This window comes from Athene cunicularia (assembly GCF_003259725.1).
Source record: "Athene cunicularia isolate RWA chromosome 1 unlocalized genomic scaffold, athCun1 chr1_part1, whole genome shotgun sequence".
In the NCBI taxonomy this organism is placed as follows: Eukaryota; Metazoa; Chordata; class Aves; order Strigiformes; family Strigidae; genus Athene; species Athene cunicularia.
In genome coordinates this window covers 72164486-72185391 of record NW_020799091.1, presented here as the reverse complement: position 1 = coordinate 72185391, position 20906 = coordinate 72164486, and positions in this window count along the sequence as shown.

Sequence of the window (20906 nt, the reverse complement as noted above, 5' to 3'; positions counted from 1 at the left end):
TGTCTCCCAGTAGCTTTCATTCAGGAAATGATTTAAAGGATTGAGGGTTCTTAAGAAATATCTAATTAAATACAATGGATTAGGAGATATGGCATTACAGCTTCATTTGGCCATTCTTCAGCATTTCATAACCCTAAGCACATTATCCTGACCAGCAATGCGAAATGTGAATGAACCAGAACACTGACAAGGTTGAGCCCCAAGAGAGAGGGTAAAGGAGATAGAGGAAAAGAAGGGATGGTAGGAAAAAAAGCTTACTGAAAAGAGATCTGAAAGAAGAAATAGAATTATGCTTCCTAATGTGGGCAAATAAGATAAATGGACATCAGCATTGGAAGTTTTATTATCTTTAAGGTTTGGAAAGCAAAATTTCTATCAGGAGGGAAAAACTGGCTCTCTTGCTCTCAGATCAGGATATGTTAAAATTCAAAATATATGACATAATAAGGAAAGATAATCAGTCTTTCAGTATTGAAAAAATGCCTGAGAAGTTAGTCTTAGGTCTCTGTTCTGCCCTCAAGGTATTTTTTATGAACATCACGATCAGAAGTGTTAGCTCTAGGAAATGAATTAAAGTTAGTCCTAATGAGGCTGAGGCCACAGGCCACACCGTGTGCCAGAATGAGAGAGCAGCATATGGCAGACCTGAGGACCACAGATGGATTTTTGCTTCCATTGACTAAATTGTCTTTTCTTGAGTCACATCACCTTCATACCCCAGTCAGTAAAGAGTCAAAATCCAGCCCTAATGCAGGATGCAAGATAACAGGTTTTTGTTAGTAAACATGTTGATGGTCTGCAGCTGACAATCTGACCTGGAAAAAGAGACCTTAGTAGCTGACAGTCAAAGACTCTACTCCAATCCACATGTGCTTCAGATAGTTCCAGCTGAGCCCCAGGTTCATGAAAGGGATACCCTGCTCAATAGCCTTGCTAGACAAATCATTCAGCCTTGCTCACTCCTGATCCTTTATAAGTCAACAGGGAATGGTCCTCAAGCCACAAGATGCTTAGAAGCAACAGGCATTTTCCTGACCATGGTAGTCTGTCTTCACTCACGTTCTTTCCTGGACCCCTCTAAAGCATGTAAGGTTTTCTCTGAGGCATATATGGGTTTTAGCAGAGCCTTAGCCAGCCCAACACTTCTAGGAAGCAGCAGCCTATTACCCTTGTGTAGTAAAGCCGATATTACCAAGCGGGGTCAGCTCCTATGTTCCTGTACAATGGATCCCATTATGATGGGAGACAGGATGCAGCCCGCAGTCTCATCTGCCACTAGGAGAAGCTACTTGGCTCATCTGACCAGGAGAGAAGAGCAATATTGGTTTATGACATATGGAAAAAACTAAAGGCAGGAAAAGTATGATTTAATGAGAAGTGATTGCTGGAGTGCCCGCTACAAATGCACTCAGCTGCATCGCATAAATTGTAAAGAAAGAGTCTGGATTTTTGTGTTTTATCTGGCTTTAGGGTTTTTTCTTAGCCTGCTGGATTTCTCAGCGCAGGTTTCTGCTGCTTCAGATTTAAATTTATGCTTTAATGGTTTTTTTCCTTCTCATATGCATTTATATATCCTATAAATGAAAAAAAAATCTGTAATGGACTTTTCTTTCTAGTACCAATATTTTGTTATATCTATCAGGATTATGAGAGATGCTTCATTACCGGCCTCATCAGCTTGAGGAGGTGGGATTTCCACCATCAGAGGGTTACATCTACTAGTGTGAAGGATTTAAGGCATCTCTGCTACAGACACAAGTGCAGTCTGGCATTTATGCTACTTGCAGGAAACAAAACATATTTCAGCCACATATATGCTGATCTGTTGATCTTGAGGTGTTATTTCCAAAAATCAATGTTTTGTGTATGACCTTCAGGCATGTGCTTTTCATTGTAAGAAGCTGATGTGAAGAGTATGACAATCAGCCAGTTTTATCAGTGCTCTACCATCACACTGGTCCACCAATATAATATGGGAGGTTTCTGTAGCTGCATCACCAAACATACCCACAGTGTACTGTAAGACCTGCCTCTGATAGCCACAGATTTTGAGAACCCTACAAATAGCTTTATAGCTCTTATACATTTCCATATTGCCCGGCAGCATGCTTAATGGCCTGAAGCAGATCAAGGGTTTCATGTGCTCTCTCAGGATACTAATTTCTCTCTCTCTCTTGGTTTCCCACCTGTAAAATGTGTTATATTTCCTGCTGAAAGATATTGTTGTGATTAGTTTTAAATGTTTGTGAAGAATCTTGAAGTTCAAAGGTTTGGAACAGTAGTTTCTGGCTCAAGTTTACCTTAAGCAAAAGTGAGAGTGTGGAGAAGGCATGTTGTAGCTCCAAGCAGCAACTAAGAATTACAACGGCATTTGTGAGGAGAGGCAGTTGATATAATGACAAACAGGTCCCCAAAAATAGTTTCAGATAACAGCTGGAAATATATTTTCATGACATTTGGAGTTAAATGCAAATATTCATACTTTTAAAAAGGTAATTTTTCCAAAAACACAGACTACTATAAACATCCAAACAAGAACAAATTATTATCCATATTCACAAGATAAGCTTTTTGTAGTATTTATTAAAGTCTCTATGCCTCTGATAAACATCAGTTATAAAATCAGAAGGAATACCACTGTTTGTTTGACTAATCCCATATCATATATCATAGTCAGCATGACCAAGTTCCAGGAATTAATTATGGCAGAGTGACTCTGCAGTGGGGATTCTGTTCAATATTCAGATACCTGAATTTAGGTGTTAACAGTGTAGATGGCTATGTAAGAATGAGGTTTCAATCTACACAATGGGGAGATCCATGGCTCAATAGGGAGATCCGTGGCTCAATAAACTGCCATTTCAGATGCTCTAGTGTATCCTGTGAGGTGACAGCTGGCTCTCTAGAAGGTCCCTCATCTGTGTTATATAAAAACTGACAGCCTCATTTGGAGATCTCAGGTACCCTAGAACATTTCCCCTTCGTAAATGAGTCAGTCCCTAAGTATCTGCTCTAGACCCCATTGACTGAATTAACTATACCTCCATCACCTTTAGTGGGAGTTTTGGGCACTGAGCTAACATAGAAACATACATTGTCAACACCTATATTGAGGCCAAGCTGTATCCCACTTCAGGCTGTAACCAATCCCTGAGGCTGAAGTATGTTATTGTTTACATAACCCAGCTTTCCCAAAGTGTGGTCATTTGACCTTTGTTAAAGAACTAATGCAATATTCATACTAGCACAGTTCCCAGGAGCTACAAACCATCCCATTTATTTTAAAGATGTTTTAACCAATTGCTCTGAAGAACCCTTCTGACATCCTTAAAGGAACTGTGTGAGGTAGGGAGAGTGTAAGGGCCCCAGTAGGCAGTTCTGGGATCTGCCCTCCACTGTCTACCTCTAGAAGAAGTGGTTCTCTCCAGAGGAAAAGGACGCTCTGCTATTCCTGCCAATTTCAAAAAAAAAAAAAAAAAAAAAGTGATTCCCACCATTCTTCCTGCTGTATAGCAAGAAAAGAGACCCCTCCTCTGCAACTTCCAGCAGGGGTACAGATCATAGCATAGGTGGAGCTGAAAAACAGAACGAAATTTTATTGTGATATGACACTATCTCCTAACTGCTGACACGGGTATTTGTTAATACAATGCAGAGATAGGGTTTTTGTGCCCTTTCGGACAGTCTTTAAAAAATTGTCTTGTAATAAAAATCTAGTTTACGTAAGTGGCAGTCAGGTTTAGTCTTGAGCATCACGCCCACCTAACAAGTGATTCAAGAGGTGCTGCCATGCTAGCACTGTGTCACTGGCACAGCGACAGCTGGAAAAAGTGGTGGAAAGCAAGCACAGAAAGACTACCCCTTGAGTTCCAGCTATTGACCTAGTCTAGCCCCTTCCAACAGTGGATCATGGCACCCATCTCCTGCTATACTGCATCAAGAGACCTTACTTTGGACTAAGAATTTACTTGTTAGATGGCTAATGCTACCTGAAACAATTGTAGCTGAGAAGAGCAGAACTTCACCACCAGCACAAATGGGAAAGAAAGGGTGGGATCAGAAGTGGTGGAGGAAATTGATGGGAATTACTGATAATTTCTATCCAAACTTGTGCTCACTGGAGGTAAGTGGTCATATTATTCAGGCCATCAGGAAAACCTGGAAGAAAACAAGTGGAAAAGAAAGTCCACAGAGGCTTGCTGTGCAAGAAGGAGAAGAGGTGATGATTTTTACTCCTCAGATAACTTTGTCTAGCTTTACGAACACCAAGGAACAAGAAGGCACTGAAGTTCTATTCCACCCCCAATAAAACTATAATTCTTATGACCACTCTTTCCTTAAGAGTCGTAAATGCCATATTTTGCAGATGGCTCTCAGAGAATGTCAGAGGATGTGAAAAATCACATACACACAGACAGCTCTTGAGTACCTGTCTGAGGAGACCATAGAATAAGAGCTATTCAAAGAAGTGATATAAGACAAAAAGTGTTTGTTAAATTTGCCTGAGAAGTCACAATATGAATAATTACAATAACAAAGAAAGATCAGCCTTTTGTTTCGACCTCATCTATTTGGGGACAGGGCTTGTTAGCACAAACATTAGACCTAGGATACCTCGCAGACTATCATACATTTTAGTAGGATGTCAGAAATCTCCAAGAGCCATAGTATTGTACGGGAGCTGCTGATAGCTTCTCAAATGCATAGATTATTCTATTTTTGATGATATGCATATGTCAATCTCAGAGCAAAATTGAGCCCTTAGGGCAAAATTCTCCTCTCAGATCCACACATCAATGGGAGTTCCCCTCATGCAGGAAGAACAGACTATTGGAGTTGAGAGCTGCTGTGCAGGTCAGGATGGAAAATTTTGTCTGTAGTGTTTATTTTTTACATAGTAAATGTAAAATATAAATGTAATTTTCTGTCATAACAAAACATTTGAACAAAATCTAAATCTGCCCTACCAGCATCACAGAAAAATATACCATGTTCACAAACATAAACAAATATTTAGCTCAGGGGTTTGGGAGTGAAAGAGGAGGTAAAATTATTTTTTCAGAAAAACTGAATATATTAAATTCTTCCTCTACAATGGTGAATATCTTCAGAATGAAAATGCTCTTTATTACAACAGACTCACTGGGGACAAGGTGCTTGAAGAGTCAGTTTTGTGTAATCCTTCATAAGGTGAGAAATCACATTCCTAGTGCCTTCAGGCCTTTACAGACTGTCTGGGCAAAAATGTAAAGAAGAAAAGACTCATTCCACCATGCTCACCGTGAAGCATGTCCAGCATATAAAATGGAATTCCATTTTCCAGAAGGGACAAGAAAGAGAAAGGATCACTAAACTAGAGTAGCCATTCAGGAGATCTGGTGCAACCTTTCCAGACCTGCACAGGACAGTTTAGTATGTAAATTTGGGGCTAAATATAATTAAAAGTTCATGTACCAAAAAAAATATAGCCAGTCAAGGATTTAGTTTTGGAATTACTGCCAAAAATGTGTATCTGAGCCAGATCTGTGCTCACTTTATACATGCTTTTCTTTGCATGCTTCTTTAAATTAACCCCTTCACAGTGAAATGATACAAGATCTACACCTCCTCTTAATTCCCAATTGTCTCTAGTTGCCAATTTGAGAATCATCTCTTAAAATCATATTTAAAAGAGTAAATTACTGTGTATATCCTATATTGATCCTCTGGATGGGTGTGATTTTCACCTGAAAATTCCAGGCTACTGCTGTCAGGTTTTAATGCTGGTAGTTTGATTTAGTGTTCAAAATCTTTCTTTCTCTCTTGGTTCTGCTTATTTCAACATTAACTTTCAACATCTTCTTGCCTGAAAACTTCTATACTCATTAGTCACTGTTGAGATCATTAGCATGTAGCCTGGGCCTATTCTGTAACTACTATAAACAAAGAAATAAAGTGCTTTCTCATGTTTCTTACTGCAGTTTTGGAAGCTTTTGATACTGCAAGAGGGTAAAGGGACCTACAGCTTCAGATAGATATGGTACAAGCAAAGCAGCAGCCAGGGACAACACCTAAGGCTTTGGAAAGATGGCACTGTTTTGAATTATTAACAAGAAACAATCTAAATTAGAAACTCCACTAATGTGCCTGTAGGAACCACATACCCCTAACACAAATGTTTATGAATTAGGTAAGCATTTAAGTACTAGTTAAATAAATATTCATCTATAACCCATTCTGCCTGTGGACATGTAGTTAGAAATCTTTGTTATCCTGCTAGATATAAAATGGTAACAAGGACAGCTATAAAAGTTTGTGTCCTATTTCCACTTAAGAAATGTCAAACCTTGGTTTCGATAGTGGCTCTCTGGGAAACATTTCCCAGGAAGATTTCTAACTATAACCTGAAAAGAATATTTAATTGCAGGAATAATCACTGTTGAGTATCAAAATTAACTTAATACTCATTGGTTCAACTATGTCAGTACTTCTTACCTTGACTTTTAAAATTTGTGCAATGAATTACTGAAAAACTATTGAAATAACCTCTTCTTTCCTAACATGGCTGCTTATGTTTCCCAGATGAAATACAGCATGCATCTGTTGCCATAGCTACAGTTAGTTTCTGAAATAAACATTACTTCTTTCTCATTCCTATGTCCACATACAAAAAGTTAAACTATACCATCTTTTCCAATCATATGTATTGTAGGTACAACAGTCCATTTAAATAATAATCTTATTAAACGTAAAAACCTATCTTACCTCAAAATGCAGACATTTAAGTGACATGAAAGATGGCAATTCTCAAAGTTTATAAACACAACATGGCATGTGTATATACAATCTTTAAAGAAGTGACCTTTCTGGGACTCCTGTCGATGTATAAAACATGAGGAGGAGTTTCACTAACAAGATGTGGGGGACGGGGAAAGTTTTAAATAAAAAACAAGTTCCCTAAAGTGTGCTTGTTGTACCTCTTGGGTTCTAGCCTTGTATTCTCTGGAGGCTTGGAAAAGAACCTTCTATTCCATGGCTAGGTGGAATTTGGGGTAATTTTATTTAATGAATTGGGCAGTCCTTTTTAACCTTGTCCTTCTGCAGCACAGAGAGTTTGTGTAGTTTTCAAATGTCTCATATACAATTTCCAAAAATAACACTCAGTTTGAGGAACTTAGGATACTGTCCTTAGGGGTCAAAATTGTCATGCCGATGCTAAGGTAGCTTCATGCATCAGTCTTGAAGGAAACACACCTTTGCAAAGAAAACATATTGCACTTCTGGCAGTAAGGAGGAAACTAAATTTCTGGAGGTTGCTTCTCTGTCAAAGCAGGTGAGTGAAGGCCAAAATAAAATGACACCCCAAAAAAGAAACCACAATTGCACATACAAGTGAGCAGACCAAGCATCATACAAGTTTCATCCAGGTCCACTTCCAACTATGGTCAGGAAGACAGACAAAAATATCAACAGATGCTTAGACTGAAACAAGGGCCAGAAATATAGAGGATATAAATCAGCATTTGTCCCGCACCTTCAGCAAAACCACACCAAAGTATGCAAGCAGTACTCAGCTCTCATGGTGTTGTAAAAGATGTGTGGATATTCTAAACCTTTGCCTTTTTTTTTAAGAACCCTTCCTCAAAGCATAATCAACACAGAGGAAAAGCAGGCCATATCAATCCCCAAGAGCCTAAGTAGACAGATGTGCCTTGCAACATACCTTAAGTGACAAAGGATTAGAACTATTTTGGACCACTTCAGGAAGTAGATCACCAAGGAAATACCTTGACAGCAGCCTCCTTTATACACTGAAAGGTTTTCAGAGTAATTGTTCTTTACTGACCGATAGAAACATCAAGAGAGATGCGGTCTTTTGTCTAGATACGTCCAGAGCCACTCAAGACTTTAAATAGTGAGACCAACTCATTCAATATCACTAGAAAACAAAGAAGGAGTCACTGTTTAGCACAGAATGGTGGCTATCAGCAAGATAATCCAACATCTGAGTCAACATAAAATGTAGCTCCATTTGCAATATATTATGAAATTCTACAATAGTTTACAGATCCTAGCTAGCATTACTCATCCTTCATATAAGCATAAAGACACTTAGATCGAGAAGATATAACTTGCTAGGCCCTATAAACTTCACAGATTACAAACCAAGTGAAAGGCTGAGACTAGACTAGCTTGTGATCCAGCTATGTTATGTGTATGATAACAGTATGGCTGTTCAGTGTTGGTCTTGCACCTCTATTGCCATTTTTCAGAAAAATGTGGAAAAATATGCAATCTGGTTTTAGCCTATTTATAGAAAGTCTACTATAGATTACAGTTACCAAGCAAGATTGGATGCGGAGCAAGCATCCAGATGAAAGGAATAGAGGAACACCAAGTAACGAAGAAAGCAGGTAAATTAAAGCACTTAAAACAATCTGAGAGAAACTATCACTCACCAAGAAGAGCTATGCCTTTCTGCAACAGCAGAAGTCATAGGGTCCAAAGTAAAGTCAATGAGGAACAGAAAGAGACATGTACAGTAATAGGTCTGAGCGAACCTGATTTCCTCAGTTCTTGAGATGCATATAGTTTTGATAAAGAACTGGAATTTTAACATTTAAAGGAGATAAGTGATTTGGACTCAGCAGCATCTTCTCCCTTATTCTCCACTATTCTTGTTCAGCAGAATTACTATAGACCTCACAGTATCATCTAGCATATCATTTATTCAGGAAGAGTATTCACGGTAAAAAAATCTCTTTGTTCTGCTTCTCCACAAATAAACCACTGAACTCTTCTCGAAGAAAAGGTATTAAACTCTATTCAGGGCCTAGACATGCTTTATTTCCAAGTGGAGCATTTCCAAATGCTCCTTACCCAATTCTTTAGCAACAAGCATGAAGGGACACACAATTCCAAGGCACTGATATATGAATAGTGTGCCTCTCTGATAAGCAGAAGGGTTGCCATGAGCACAACACCCTAGTTTAAGCCCTGTCTCCCAGGACAACTCCAAGGAGGACTTTCCAAAGCCTCAGGCATCTATTTATACCAGCAAATATATCTCTGCCCATCACTGGTCAACAAAAGCTATTTGTCCTTGTAAAAGTGCAAGTCTCAAACACTAAAGAAAAAGTACATGAGACCCAGAAATAAACATGCCCAGAAAATCAGACTCTCTTCTAATTCTACCACACTGAGAAGTGGCTTGATGTTTTATCAACACTATAGCATTCCCTTTATAGCAAAGTTATTAACTACAGGAGGAGCAGTAGCAATCTCTCTATACTAATAACGGTTGGCATCTCCCACAATCTTTTTGTCGTGATCAATAGTCATAGGGCTCAGATACACAGAAAAGTCAGTTTATCCACATATATCCATATACATGTTTGTAGTCCTTGGCAAACATTGTATAAACTAAATTAAATTAGTCCTTGAAGAAAGACCTCATTTGTCAACCAGTGCTAAAACATTCATTCATCTCAACCTCTAATGCCAGGTTAGAGCTTGTGCATCTCCTAATGAAATCACTTCAGATTTGACCAGCTTCTGCATTTTCCCAGCTGCTCCCCTTGCTTCACGCTAGCTTAGCTTCTGCTTGCAGCCTAGAGCTTTTACGTTCTGAACGATTATATATCCAGCAGCACCAGCACCAGATCACAAGTGATGATAGAGAACACTTCACAATGTATGGGGCATGCTAGGATGCATCTGGATGGTATGAAAACAGAAGGCAACTGCGACTGTTTTTCCCAAGTCAAAATATCATTTGGCTTAAGGTGAATGTACAGTCTGTTGGCCACAGTTAATATCTGTGAGCCGTTCATGTCCTTTATATTAACCAGAGACTCACACAGCACTGAAAACTTATGTGAGCTGAGAACCTACCTGTTACAGATCTCTAATCAGAAGAGGCCCTAAACCCTTTTCCCACAACCATCCCTCATACCAGAGGGCTCCAATACCCATAAATGGAGTCTTCTGTACATTTAGTGTCAGTGAGTTCTCTTTGGATGGCTCATTTGCCCAAGACCTATGTAAGCTTAAGACACCATAACCATCTTTCCTGTGAGCATAGGTTCTTTTGCAGACCATGTGATCTCAAGACTTCAGCAGAGTCCAGTGTCTAAGTCCTAATGGTTCTACAGTGTATGCAATCTGGCTTTTTATTTTTAATTTGAAAAAGGATAACTATAGACAATTGCAAATGTAAATGTTGAAGAAAAAAACTCTTAGACCTGAAAAAAATAAGTGTTCATTAATTCATTAAACACCCAAAAGTCAGGAAGTGCCATTACTGGCATTTACTATGCAATCAAATTTCTACTCCCATGTGTATACACATTATGATACATTCTTTAATTATACGATAAGTCTTTTTTTTTTTTTTCCACAGGTCCTCAGCTTTATTCAGTGCAGAGTGTTCGGTGAATACAGCAGCTGCTCAATATTTCTCTTTATCCTCATGCTTTATTTACTGCACATCCTCTGAACATTGCATTGAATACAGAGTTACTTGTTGTCTCATGGGTTTTGTGCTGATGCTCGCAAATCTGGTATATCAGTATACTATCAAGATTAATGAATTTATGGTCACAATCCCCCTATGTACACACTAGGAGAGTGTCATTCCTATGTACACATTAGGAGAGTGTCATTAAACCCATTTTATAGACTGAAGCAGAAAGACACTATGACCTACATAAGTCAATGGTGTATTGCATGAATCTACACTGTTATGCAATGTTGTCTGCTTGCTCAAAGTCCCAAGCCTACACAGCTTGTGTTGATTAAAGCTGTGAGAGTCAACACTAAGCATTTATGTACATCAGGTTCCTGGTCTTGTGACTTTAACACCCAAAAACCAGAAAACACATATTCAGTGATATCCTGGCAATGTCTTACTGCCTTCAGTGTACCATCAGCTTGAAAGTCTGTAGTGCGCTAGATTTATATCTCCTATGTGATCATTAACTGTGTCAACGATGAAGCCGAACTTACACTTATTGCCGTGTTTTCCCTCATTGCATACATACAGATACCTACTAGTATTCTCATGCAAGTGTGGAATATCCTAGAAAAATACTTCATTCTCTTCACAGTCCAAATTTGTTCCTTGAGCACAGTTTACCTCATGCAGTAACTGAGACAGTGGTCCTGTGGTAATAATGTACATGATAACATAAGATGGAACCATATGAGACTGCTCCATTAAAGACCCTAAGGCTACGTGTGTGGCAATTTAAATTCTATCAAGTTTTGAGGGATTTGTTTATTAATGTTTATGCGTATATGTACATCTATATATCTCCTCTCAAGAGGTCTTTTTGCAACCAGGAAGAGAGGAAAATTGGAAACTTCATGAAATCTAGGAACTTTGCTGCGCAAAACTGATATATTTAGGAAATATTCAAATATTATTGTATTGAGCCCCACCTAGGGAAAATGATGATTCTTTTTCCCAAGAATCTGTAGAAAAACAATTTGTGCTTTAGCTGGCTATAATATCAGAAAACACAGTAGGGAAACCAGTTATAATGGAAATCATAGCAGAAAGATCATTTGCCTGCTATGCCATCAAAGTAGCATCAGCTGATGACAATTTATTCCTTAACCCCATCTATTCAGACAAAGGAAGTCAGGAAAACCCAGATTACAGAGTGCTGTGTGAATCTACTAAATTGCTGAATCATTGTGTAAAAGGAAATCTCCTCTGAAGAAGAAAACAAAGCGATGGAACCTCTTTCATTTGTGCAGTGGAGGACACATGAAGGAAGCATGTGGAAGACACTTTCCATGGAATTGGACATGTCTGTCCAAAGAGAGATGTTCACAGAGCTAGTCTGCTTCTAACGCATGCCTTTACTCATGTGAGGTCTATTTGTTAAGTGTCTGCCTGCTTCCACTGACAAGTTCTGATGTAGATGTCTGGACTGTAAACATCTGAAGTTAAGCAAGATGAAACAGATACCCACTTTCTGTAACTCAGTCAGGCTAAAAAGGGAGCAAGCCTCCCAGCCACAGAGATCTGTCAGGTGCCAGGCACACACAAAAGTAGAACATGAGGCTCATGGAGAAATTTAATGTGTGGAACTAGAGGACCTGCAGCCCTCAGGCTTCAGTAGAGTTTGAGAAGCAGCCAAGAGTCCTGTGTTAAGGTTTTGGAACCAAGTGCTTAAATTCCTCTGAAGTCTAACTTTAGAGTGAGGCATTAAGACCCCTTTTTGGATCCAGCTTTCTGATCCTTTATTTTTATAGTCTCTTGGTAGCAATTATAAACTAGCAATTAAATGTGGGAGTAGGATCATTACTCTTAATCATATTGGTAATGAAGTCTGAGTATTTGATTCGGGGAAATGAAATGACATACATTTCCTTTTGTTCTGTTGTCCAATCTCTAGTCATTTACATGTGGTCCTTGAATATAGATCTGTCTTTCTGTGGTTGCTCCTGCAGACTTGAGTATACAGATTTCTCTCTAACTTTATCTGGACTTTTGGATATGCAGGCAATATAGGACTGAACCAAGTATATTGGTAAAATTTCCACAGTTCACAGGTATTCATGCCAGCAGATACTCAGTCCTGTTTCCTGTGTAGCTCCTCATAATTTTCTTTTCAAATGTTTGCAGCTCAAAAAATAATAGTCTAAGAGAGAAACTACTCAAGAAAGAAAGGAAAATTTTACTGACAATTCATAAGAAATTTGTTACTGTGTTTATTCTTATCCAATTCAATTCAGATCCTACAGAGAGAACTAGAGACAGTAGCCAAAAGTGCTGATGGCAATAGTGTTAAAGTATAATTTTTTTTTAAATAAAAATAAATTTTCATTCAAAAAAGAAAATATATCCAAAGACAAGAGAGAGGAAACCTCCCCCAGAACTGTCAATGATTTCGGAAAGAAATAGAAGAAGTCGTCATTGGAAAAACACGCTAATCAGTAAAAAATTAAGAAGGCAAAAAAATCTACTAAAAAATCAAATTGCCAAAAGAACTTATCTCTCTTTTCAACATCAGAACTGAATATGAATAGACAAAAAATAAGAGTGTTAAAACATATTTATTTAACAGATTGCTATTAGACGATCTTCTGGTGAAGCTAATCTTTCAGCACACACTGTTATCACTTTATATTTTTTTCTGATTGTTCTTACAGTACATGCCACTGACAACCATTCACTGCCCACATATCTTTAAGAGACAGAAAGGAAGGATTAATTTTCTTATAATAGCCTGTCTCTTACATAGCTAATGACAGGAAAAACAGGATGTCAGTTTGTGGTGTTGGCTTAGAGAGAAACAGTAATCATGATGTGGGAATATTGTACCAACTGCTTTCCAGCTATGTTCCAGGTCAGAGCTCCAACAAACATAAATGCTTGCAGAAAATGCAAGGTTAGAAAAGCTACGTACAGGTTCTGACTTCAGCTTACACAGCTTATATAGCCAGCTGCAGACAAGAGACAAGAAAAACAAAGACACGTCGTGAGGACTTGGGGGAAGGGCCGAGTTAGGGAACTACCCATCTTGTAAGGCTGATGAAGTTTAAATGCAATGTATGTGGCAGACAAACTGGCTTTCAAACAAGACAAGTCTAACCTAGTTCTTGTGACTAGTTCGGAAGTTTAGAACCTGATCAACAAACTATAACCTAAGAGAAAGATTCACGCCAACCCAGTTTGCTTTGGCGCTGCTGATGAAACGACATGGCGAGCAGAAACAGGAGGATTCCCTGGGTATCCTCTTCAACATCGGAATCCCAGACTATAACTAGAAAGAATAAAACTATAGGAGGAAATTACATTGAAAATACAAAAATGCGGGGCCATGGAAAAAAACTCAGTCACCTGAAAAATAAGAGACTGATCTAGCGCCTCTCCTATTGATTTGAGCAGACAACAGATTAGAGCCATCAAATACAATCCCTAGAATGGTCCACTGTGAAGACTCGTTTATTCTTTCTGACACTAAGAAAAAAATTATCAATCCTTTAAAAAAAATAGGATACCAGACAAAACAAAAAACATCATACTGGTAGATGGTAAGCAAAAGTAGCTTCTGATTAGTCATCACTAACCTATAACTTGCTTTGTAAAACTTACAGAGAAACCAGCGACAGATCTGTAAGTGGTATGGCTACAGAGTACTGTATTCATTCCTTGCAAGGAGAAAGTGAATCAGGTACTTAAAAAAAGAAAAAGCGTTAAATACAGAGAAAAAAAAAAAAAAAAAGTGTTCTGATTTAACGGGGGGGAAATGCCTTGTTATGAATAGTCCCTTTGGTAGTAGTTATTTTGGGTATCCGTTAACACATTATTACAAATATTTATAAGTTTATTCATATCTCACTTTTACAAGATGTACATTCATATCATATGATTCAACATAATACACTCTGAAACTGGAACTCAACATGTCTGGTGAATTCATGTAGGAGCATGCTGGCATAACCAAAACCTAAAAAAAAAAAAGTTGTTTGATTGTTTGCTTTTCTCTTCCACAATAACAAAGGAATACAAACTTTTAAGACGAGTTGGTTTGGAGATTATTTTCTTTTTCATTTTAGCAATCCCTGAAATGTCTGTAAACTCAGACACACTATGTGTACATAACCAAAATAATGCACTGGTACTTCAAATCCTACTGGCTGCTCATAGTTTTGCAAAAGCAACAGGTTTAAAAAATATAAAAATAAATGCAAAGCATTGTCAAATTTACACTCAACATAATTAAAATAATACACATTTAGAAATTTTCAAACAAAAAAATAAATAAAATATCCACATACATTAATACAAAGAAACAGAGATATTCACCTGTCTTTGATGTAATTAATACATACCATAAGCCTAGATTCATGAAAGTATTGCCTTTCAATAAATATCTTCAGCTTCAAAATCTGATATTTTCTACATTCTTCAACTGGTTTTAGTTAAATATCAATTTTCAATATAAGGTGTATGAACTGCATCAAGTTTCAATTACTTATTGGAAATCAGCAAGTTTCTAAGCTGATTTACTAAAATTAGGCACCAACTTTTAGCATCAAATCTGTCTAACAGACAAACAAAATTTGAGGGATATATGGTATCATACCCCTTTTGAAGAATGCCTCAAACACCAAAGCCTATGGCCTTCCACTGTCCTGGCTAGAATGACCAACTAACCAAAATAACCAATATAATATCAGCCACTGGGCTACATTTGAAGGACCCACGTTGCACCTTTTAAAGATGTGACTTAGAGATACAATTTTATGAAAAGCATGAGTCATAAAGCAGAGGCTTTATTCTTCTCTTAAGGAGAGGAGATCACACTCTGTAGCATACCTCATTTCTGTTGTTTTTTTTTTTTCCATTCGCAAGCAATATCAGGCCTTCTCTGACCCTACCACATCTTACTGCAACCAGTAGAGATTTTCAAGTGACTGAACGAGAAGCTCTTGCCATGTTAGTCACAGCTGTTTGGAAACTTGTTAGCCATGGGAATTCTGTCACATCAGAGAAAGAACATGATGGGGTCAGTAGGCTGCTTACAGATGAGGATTGGGGTGCTTCGATCATCCTTTTTAACCAGGAACACAAAAAAATTCCAATCATACTGGTTGTGCGCACTTTGTAGAGTTGAGTACAATTAGCAATCACAAGGACACCACCTGGATCATTAGATATTAGATATTATAAAAATAAACACATTTCTAAGAAAGATGTGTAATCTATTTTTCCTATACTTTGAAATTTTTCCTCAAACTGAAGGGGGAAAAAGCCTGCCACCTCCAAAGTAATAATGTCTCCAAAACCTAAAATTATCTGTTTGAAAAAAGAAACAAAAAATAATAAAAAAAAAAAATTTTGCCTATCACATTTAAAAGAGCAGAAAACATGCGTATTTTTTGTCACCAAAAAAAAAATGTAAAAAAAAAATAAATAAATAAAACAAAAAAACATAACCTGGGTTTGCCTTAGGCATCTGGATTTCCATAGGACTACATGTCTATTGTATTGGAGTCAACAGTCCCAATGTGTCAATGTTATGTCAATTCAAAATCATGACTTATTATTATTTTATAGGCAAACATAGGACTAAAAGATATAGCAGGTAGAGCATGCAAAGAATTGACATCAGCACACTTGGTCTGTCTGAAAAATTTATAGTAGGGGGAGCCAGAAATTGGGGTTTTTTAGCAATTTGTGCATGCTGTTGGGAACTCGGATTTTTGGTTCTAGTCTTAGCACTGCTGCAACTCAGCCCCACCGAGTCATAAACCAAATTCCCACTGACATACAGGGTCAGAGGATTCAGCAGTAACTTCGTGTTCTGTGGAAATAACTCACAGACACATTCTGCCACTCTGAATCACATCCAATGTTCCCTTTAAGACTTTTTGCTGAAGTCAGGTACGGAGTTTAAATTTCTTGGAGCAGGGCCTCTGCTACTTAGAGTTTTGAAAGGTGTCTAGCACCACAAAGTTCATCTCAGATTATGATCTGGAGTATGTTGCTACATTATGAAAACAAGAGTAATAATACTCAGTGCTGACAGTGGGTGATGGAACCTGGCCCTTGATTTATATGCCTTAATTTCTACAAAAATAGGGATAATAATTCTTACCTACTTCATAATAGGTGAGGATTAAATAATAAACATTTATACAGTGCTTTGCAGATAAACATTATATAAGTGCTAAGTATTATGATATTAACCAAAATGTCACTACATCTATACGACCCTACTAAGCAAAAAAACCTTCCAGTACAATTTTTTTCACAGATTTCCAAGTCAATAAAAATGAACCATGGAGTCAGCTTGCTATTTTGATACAAATGGATGAAGTACTTAAGCTTATTTGACAGTTCCAAAAAAATCAGAGACTATTTTTTCCATTATAAAGGGGCCCATGTAATGCATAAAGCCTTTTTTTATAGACTTGTTTATAAACAGCATTACTCATTTGGCATTCATACACATTTTTTTTTCAAACACAAGACCAACTTTTGAGAAAGATTCTTTAGTAATCCACATACACTAAATGAAGGCCTCCTTCAAGGGGATTCTGCTCAGCAGCCGCTGTTCTGATAATCTTGGAAATCTGACATTTTCCAAATGAAAGATTACACAAAGATCAGGCTGGGTGATGGTGGACAATAAATGAGGCTTGGCATGTCTGAGAATCTAAAACAATTACAACACTTTTAAACTTTAATAAGCACCTCAGGACCTTGACTATCTTATCTTCAACCTCCAACCTCCTCAAGAAAAATAATTAAAGAAACAAAAAAAGAAAAAACAAAGGAAAAAAAAAAAAAAGACCACACATCAACAGAGATGCAGTAGACGCTTTGGTCCAGATTCTCAGCTTGTATGGATCACTGGAGCTCCATGTCGTGAATGGAGCCACAGTGAATTACGCTTAGTGAAAAGTACAGTCCAGTACATGGTAGCCCAGGTAGGACTCCTCATTTCTTCTCAGGGATGTAAGGATGGCAAGAAGAGGCCACCTGCACACATCATCCAAAACAAGGCAAAGCTTTTACACCACTGATGATACAATTGGCCCATTCGAGAAATAAGCAAAACAGAACCGGTTTCAGCTACAACCCTTGCACAGTTCACCTTTTCATTTTCTTTTGAGCTAAATGAAATGCAAGAGCAGCATGAAGTGCCTTGGTAGATTCACACAACAACCTGCCCCTCTCCCCAGGCTGATCTATGGTACCTCCTTCAAAACAGGCTAAGCTGATAAATCTTGCCACCTTCTTCCCTTCTGCAGTAGAGGGCAAGACTGTCCTTGAGACATCCATTGAAAGCAATCAGAAGAAACGGTAACAATTTTTCATTCTGGAAAGATGTATGCTACACTACCAGCCTTGTTTCATGTTAGCAGGGAACTGTATTCATGTTACCGCTATTTTTTGAACACAAGAAAGAAGCTGTGTGTAGCAAAATTTCTGAGAGAAATCTACAAGCATTTTTTGCTGTGTTGGCACCTAGTAAAACAGCAAAGTTGGAAGTTATTCCTGTTGATATGAGTGGATGCATACTGTACGTGCATCCTGGAACACTGTAAGATCGGTAGCACCTCACAGCCTCAGTTAGAAGATGCCTGAGAAAATTCAGATCCCAAATCTACAGCTTCAACTGAGTTTGTTCTATGGAATTGTTGGAGGGTGAAAATCACTCCTTTGCAAAAGTCCAGCACAGGACTGAGAAAATCACATAAGCCTCTCTTAAACTCTCAACAGAGGATTCGAAAGGGTAACAGTTAGATCACAGGTACAAATAACAAGAAGTCCCTGCTCAATCAAAAGTTCTATGTCTTCTATCTTCAACACTGTGTATCAAATTCTCATTTGATGGCTGTGGGTATCCAGTACAACAGGTTACTTGTAATAGCCTAAAGCGTCTCTGTAGTAATGTTTATTATTTTTCAGATCTGCACGTTAGAATTGCTGGAACCATTCCAAATATTTCTTATTTTAGCCAGAAATTCATGCATCATCGTGAATAATGTTTTACTTTCTAGGTAATGTTTTGTTTCAATAAGAAACTGTTCATTGCCTGAGATTTTTGTCCATATTTCTCAGTAACAAGTAACACTACCTTAATATTTTGGCCTTGCTTTAACAAGGTACTGGGCTTTCACAGAGAGGTAGAAAAGGCAGGTAATATTTATCAGCTCTAGCAAATCCAAAATATAACTACTTCTCACATAATAAATAGAAGGGAAATGGCACAACTCTGACATTTCAGAAATTTTGCTTGCAAGAAAATATCAAAACTTGAAGGAGAAACAAAAAAGAAGACAAGTGTCTAAACTTTATCTACAGCATGAATTTTTGTCCTACAGTAATATTTGGATTTGATAAATATCAGCAAAAGCCAAAACTAGTAATGGATTGCTAAACGAGACATAAAAAGCAGGCTTAATAATGGTACTATTGAGAGGATAACCTTCCATCAACACAGGCCTTGGTAGCAAAGGCAACAAATAGCTATCTTGTTAGTTGTAGACAAGACCAATATTTGTACCTTCCTCTCTCCTCCCCCCCAAAAATTTAAAAAAAAAAAAAAATAATCATAAACTAATTAGAAGTGAATAGCATAAAAGGGGGAGTGGGGGTGGTGTCTCAGTAAACCCAGACACTTTGGTAACACGATTTAAAGGAGTCCCCTACTCCCCATCCTTTCTGGATTTATACTAGATACTGGATTTATTTTGCTTAAGCATTAGCTTAAGACTCTGTGTCTAAATCGCAGGCAGAAATTAAAATGGCCAAATATTGAACTTGTCCACCTCTACAAAACACTTCTGTGGGTCGGTTTTCTGGGTTTTTTTTCTTTACTTAAAATGATTGCAAAAGCGTCATACAGACTTTTCAGCTTACTTCCCAGAAAAATGGCACATTAACTCAACCAGAAATCATGGCATCTACCTTTTCCCATATGTGATGCATATAACTTTATCCATTCATAGAAGACTCAGACTGTCATTTTGGCAAGAAGCTGCAATGCAGTCTGAGCATAAAGGGCTTAAGTTATGGTTCTTGCAGAATTGGTTATTAACAGAATAAGTACTGCTAATTTTTTTAATCTATAATATTTACAGTATTGCACTTTACTGCACTTAATTGCATTTCACTAAAATTAATGCTGCATCAGTATTATGCCTTAAAACCATATGTCCATCTTTGTTGTACAAGTTATTCTTTCTACATCCTGTAAAACAGCAAGATTTTGATTCAAAGATCCAGACATTTGGGAAAAAAAAAAAAGAAAAATTGACCTGTTTCTATGGCACAATGCATCTCATTGAGTTCAGGTGATTCTGGCAAAACAGGTGCATTTCTTATTGTTCCCATCTTTCAAGTTATCACTAACGATTAGTAAATTCTAGTCTCTCTCTTTCTCCTTTCAAAGGACATAGCCGTTTGAGACGCACATTTTTTGTTATTGCTGCTTTTTTTTAAAGAAAAAAAAAAAACTGCCTTGCCTCAGATCTGAAATTCCACATTTAAATTCAAACCAGTTCTGCAGCAGCAGCTCCTCAGTGATGGAAGAGATTCATGGCAGTGAAATAATACTGTTGGCAACAAAGAAATGTCATCTTTAATGGAGACCAGCCCCAAGGATTTATTATTTATTATTATTACTATTTGTTTTGTTTAGTTTCGTTCTAATATATTTCTGATCTTCAAAACGTGTTTAGTTAGACACATGCACAAGGTAGCAAAACTGACAGCAGCAGATGACGTTATGCTGGAGCGATCACTTTTGCCAGGGTCAAAAAATCCAAAGTGTCCCCAATGTTCACAGATTAACATAATTTAGAGATTGTTTTTTTTGGTTTTTTTTTTTCTCCTTTTTCTCTGTGTGTGTGTGTGTGTGTGTGTGTGTGTGTGTGTGTGTTTTAGTGTGTGTGTGTGTGTGTGTGTGTGTGTGTGTGTGTGTGTGTGTGTGTGTGTGTGTGTGTGTGTGTGTGTGTGTGTGTGTGTGTGTGTGTGTGTGTGTGTGTGTGTGTGTGTGTGTGTGTGTGTGTGTGTGTGTGTGTGTGTGTGTGTGTGTGTGTGTGTGTGTGTGTGTGTGTGTGTGTGTGTGTGTGTGTGTGTGTGTGTGTGTGTGTGTGTGTGTGTGTGTGTGTGTGTGTGTGTGTGTGTGTGTGTGTGTGTGTGTGTGTGTGTGTGTGTGTGTGTGTGTGTGTGTGTGTGTGTGTGTGTGTGTGTGTGTGTGTGTGTGTGTGTGTGTGTGTGTGTGTGTGTGTGTGTGTGTGTGTGTGTGTGTGTGTGTGTGTGTGTGTGTGTGTGTGTGTGTGTGTGTGTGTGTGTGTGTGTGTGTGTGTGTGTGTGTGTGTGTGTGTGTGTGTGTGTGTGTGTGTGTGTGTGTGTGTGTGTGTGTGTGTGTGTGTGTGTGTGTGTGTGTGTG